Raw genomic sequence first — 4,945 nt, 5'->3', positions numbered from 1 at the left:
CCCTTTATCTCCTTTTTTGTTCACTATCGTCGCAAATGTGTTGAGTAGAATGATGTTGAGAGCTAAGGAAAGAAGTTTGTTAGAGGGTTTCAGGGTAGGTAGGAATAGAACTAGGGTGTCCCATCTGCAATTTGCAAATGACACCATCTTCTTTTCTAACTCTTGCGCGGAAGAACTGCAAACTAGTAAGAGTTTATTGTTAGTGTTTGGGCAAATTTCTGGGCTTAAGGTCAATCGTGACAAGAGTAATCTTTTTGGCATCAACCTTGATCAGAATCATCTCTCTTGGCTAGCCTTGTTGCTTGATTGCAAGGCTTTTGATTGGCCCATACTCTACCTGGGTCTTTATTTAGGAGGGAACCCAATTGCTTGTGGATTTTGGGATCCAGTGATTGAGAGAATCTCAAGGAGATTAGATGGGTGGCTAAAGGCTTACTTATCTCTCGGAGGTAGGATAACTCTTATCCACTCTTGCCTTTCCCACATTCCTAGCTACTTTCTCTCTCTATTTAAGATTCCCACTTCAGTGGCTGCAAAAATTGAGAGATTGCAAAGGGATTTCCTTTGGTTAGGGGTTGGGGAAGGTAAAAGAGATCATCTTGTTAGTTGGGATGTAGTGTGTAAGCTGGGGTAAAAGGGGGTTTGGGGTTTGAGAAGATTTCTTTGAGGAATCTCGCTCTTTTAGGGAAGTGGTTGTGGAGGTATCCTAGGGAGAGTACAGCTCTGTGGCATCAAGTCATTCTAAGCATTTATGGGACACATACAATTGGTTGGGATGCCAACACTTTAGTCAGATGGTCACATCGTTGTCCTTGGAAGGCTATTGTACAAGTCTTTTAGGATTTTTCCAAATATACTCGGTTTGTGGTAGGAGATGGGGAAAGAATTCGCTTTTAGGAAGATTTGTGGTGGGGGGAACCAACCTTTGAAATCCCAATATCCAAGACTATTTAGAGTAGTCACGGATAAAAATAGTCCTATTTCTTCAATTCTCGGTTCTGCTCGCCCTTTCTCTTGGAACTTTAATTTCCGTCATAATCTTTCCGATTCTGAGATAGAAGATCTAGAATGCCTCATGCGATCTCTTGATTGTATGCATTTATCCACCTCGGCTTCAGATGCGAGATCTTGGTCTTTATCTTCTTCAGGATAGTTTACAGTCAAGTCTTTCTTTATAGCCTTGTCCCAAGTGCCCGATTTATCTCCTTGTTTTCCTACTAAGTTTGTATGGAATTCTCAAGTCATCCTTTCAAAGTCAAGTCCTTTGTCTGGTTAGTGGCACACAAGAAGGTAAACACTAATGACTTGCTGCAATTGAGAAGACCCTACAAAGCTCTTAGTCCTAACATTTCTAAGTTGTGTATGAAGTAAGGAGAATCAACAGATCATCTTTTCCAAAATTATTCCTTGTCCATGGGGTTGTGGCACAAATTATTTCAGCTAGCCAAGATGGATTGGGTTCCTCCGAGAAGCATTTCAGACATGATGTCTATCAATTATAAAGGTTTTGGCACTTCCAAAAGAGGGATAGTTTTGTGGCAAAATGCGTGCATTGCTTTAATTTGGGATGTGTGGTGGGAAAGAAATGTTAGGATATTTGAGGACAAAGCTAGGAATTCAAAGAATTTATGGGATTCCATTCACTTCCTAGCTTCTCTTTGGGCTTATTGTTCCGTGGTTTTGAAGGGCATTCCCCTTAACATGTTACAAATAGATTGACTAGCAGTGTGTAGTTCCAATGGGATGGTTTAGCCAAGAGAGCTTGTTCGTAGTTTTCATTGTGTAGTTTCTTGTTCTTTTATTGTGTTGTTTAGTTTTATCTTTGGTGGGAGGATTCCTCATCCTTCTTTTGTACTTCTTTTTCTTTCAATGTATATATTTGTTGTTTCCTATAAAAAAAAAAAAAAAAAAAAACCTCTAAAGTCATCGAACAATGTAAAAAAATGTGCCAAAACTCCAATCATCAACAATGTATAAAAGGTGATCTATGGATTCTCTATTGCCCATACACAAAGTGCAATGATCTAGACTAAAGGCTTTGAAAGTTCTTCTCATCTGAAGCAAGTTATTAGTATTAACCCTCTTGTTGGCCAGTAACCAAGCAAATGCCTTGACCTTTGATGGAGCTTTTAATTTTCATATGAATTTTGTTAGAGAGAAGAAAATTGGTGTGGATTGATTAGATAGGGCTAAGAAGAAAGATCTGATTGAAAATAAGTCAAGAGGACGATAATAGCCAAATTCTCACATATGGGGAAGACGATGAAAGATTTATACAATTGAGAATAGACATAAGACATTCAAAATCCTCTATCCCTGAATTGGTGTGGTTACATCAGATTTTTTCTAAATTTATTAGGCTCTTTTTTTTGCCTATGCCAAAAAAAGCACAAAACAAGTAGTTTTAGTTTATTATATGCATGTATGATCATTCTTTATTTAATCAATGCTATTGTGTCAAACATTAAGGCAAAGGGCGTCAGATTGTGATTGCCCAATGAAGATGAAAATTCTGAGTTGGAATGTGAGGGGAGCAAATGATAGCTCTAAACGAAAAGTTATTAAGACGTTCATAAGGAACCAGAGGGTGGATGTAATTTGTATTCAGGAGACAAAAATCCAAGCTATGTCGGACAGCATTGCGAGAAGCTTAGGATCCGGAAGATTCCTAGCTTGGAAAGCCGTGAATGCGGAAGGGGCTTCAGGAGGAATTCTGATATGTTGGGATACAAGGACATTGGATATTATAGATTGGGAAGAGGGTTAGTTCACGCTGTCTTGCAGATTTCGGAATGTAGAGAATGGGGCTATATGGATTTTTACGGGAGTGTATGGTTTGTTTTCCAAAGTGGAAAGGGATGCATTATGGGATGAGCTTGGGGCGATCAGAGGGCTGTGGGAAGACCCCTGGTGTATAGGGGGGATTTTAATATTACTCTGTTTCCACGGGAAAGGAGTAGTCAGAGGGGAATAAATTCAGCAATGAGGAAATTTGCTGAAATTGTTGATGAGCTGGGGCTGGTGGACCTTCCCCTTCAGGGGGGTGAATTCACTTGGAATGGAGGACTGAACAATCAGGCATGGGCAAGATTGGACAGGTTCCTAGTTTCCCCTAGTTAGATAGACCAATTCAATGGGATTAATCAGCGTAGGCTGCCCCGTCTGGTATCCGATCATTTTCCAATTACGTTAGTGGGGGGGGGGGGGGGGGGGGGGGGGATAAGACGGGGCCCAACCCCTTTCAGATTTGAAATATGTGGCTGAAGGTAGAGGGCTTCAATGATCTAGTTCACAGCTGGTGGCAAGGAATTGAGGTTAGGGGCAGTGTTAGTTACAGATTGGCTACTAAGATGAAGGAAATCAAACAGAAATTGAAAGTCTGGAATAGAGAAGTTTTTGGGCAGCTGGAGAGCAACAAATCCTTAGCCTTGCAGCAGGTGGAATTCTGGGATAGGGAGGAAAGTGAAAGAATTCTGACTATGGAGGAAACAGAGCTTAAGAAAGAGGCAAAGGATAATTATAGAAAATGGGTGATAATGGAGGAAACGCATTGGAGACAGCTCACTAGGGAAATATGGCTGAAGGAGGGGGATAGAAACATGGGTTTCTTTCACCGCATGGCAAGCGCTCACCGTAGATATAACTCTTTGGAGAGAATAAAGATCAATGGAGTGTGGCTGATGGAGGAGAAGGATATCAGGGAAGGAATTGCTAATGAGTTCCAAAGTTTGCTCTCAGAAGATACGGGTGGAAGGCGGACATAGGGAACCTTCATTTTGACCAGATCAGCCCACAAGAGGCTGAGTACGTGGAGAGGCCCTTTACAGAAGATGAAATCCATGCGGCCTTGATGGAGATGAATGGGGATAAAGCCCCCGGTCCGGACGGCTTTACTATGGCATTTTGGCAAAGCTGTTGGGAGTTCATTAAAGAGGAGCTTTTAGAAATGTTCAAAGACTTCTATGATCACAGCTCTTTCCTTAAGAGTCTCAACAATACCTTCTTGGTATTGATTCCCAAGAAATGTGGGGCTGAGGATCTTAGAGATTTCAGACCTATAAGTCTCTTGGGGGCTTTACAAGCTGTTGGCTAAAGTGCTAGCTAATAGACTGAAGAAAGTAGTAGGCAAGGTGGTTTCCATTTCTCAGAATGCATTTGTGAGGGGAAGACAAATCCTTGATGCCTCTTTAATTGCAAACGAAGTGATAGACACGTGGCAGAAACAAAAAGGAAGGGGTATTATATGCAAATTGGATATAGAGAAAGCCTACGACAACATCAATTGGAAGTTCTTGTTGAAGGTGTTACAAAAGATGGGCTTTGGGTCTAAGTGGGTGGGTGGATGTGGAGTTGTATATCCTCAGCTAAATTCTCAGTGTTGGTCAATGGAGTGCTTGCAGGTTTCTTCCCTAGCTCTAAAGACTTAGACAAGGGATCCTCTGTCTCCTTATCTTTTCATTATGGGGATGGAAGTGCTAGATGTTCTTATCAGGAGAGCTGTGGAGGGGGGGTTTTTATCAGGATGCAACATCAGGGGTGGAAGTGGTCCCCCAATGAGCATTTCTCACTTGTTTTTTGCTGATGACACAATTATATTTTGTGAGGCTAGAAAGGATCATCTCACTCACTTAAGTTGGATTTTATTCTGGTTTGAGGCGGCTTCAGGGCTAAGGATTAATTTAGCCAAGAGTGAAATCATTCCAGTGGAGAGGTGATGGAGATGGAGGAGTTGGCGGTTGAGCTTGGCTGCAGGGTGGGGGCTTTACCCTCTCAGTACTTGGGTCTCCTTTAGGGGCTCCAAACAGAGCGCCTTATATATGGGATGGGGTGGAGGAGAGAGTAAAGAGGCGACTAGCTCTTTGGAAACGGCAATATATTTCTAAAGGTGGAAGAGTCACCTTAATTAAAGTACTTTGGCTAGCATGCCAATCTACAAATGTCCCTG

This window comes from Vitis riparia, chromosome 4 (assembly GCF_004353265.1).
Source record: "Vitis riparia cultivar Riparia Gloire de Montpellier isolate 1030 chromosome 4, EGFV_Vit.rip_1.0, whole genome shotgun sequence".
Taxonomy (NCBI): domain Eukaryota; kingdom Viridiplantae; phylum Streptophyta; class Magnoliopsida; order Vitales; family Vitaceae; genus Vitis; species Vitis riparia.
The sequence above is the reverse complement of the archived record's forward strand: the minus strand, read 5'-3'. Positions refer to the sequence as shown.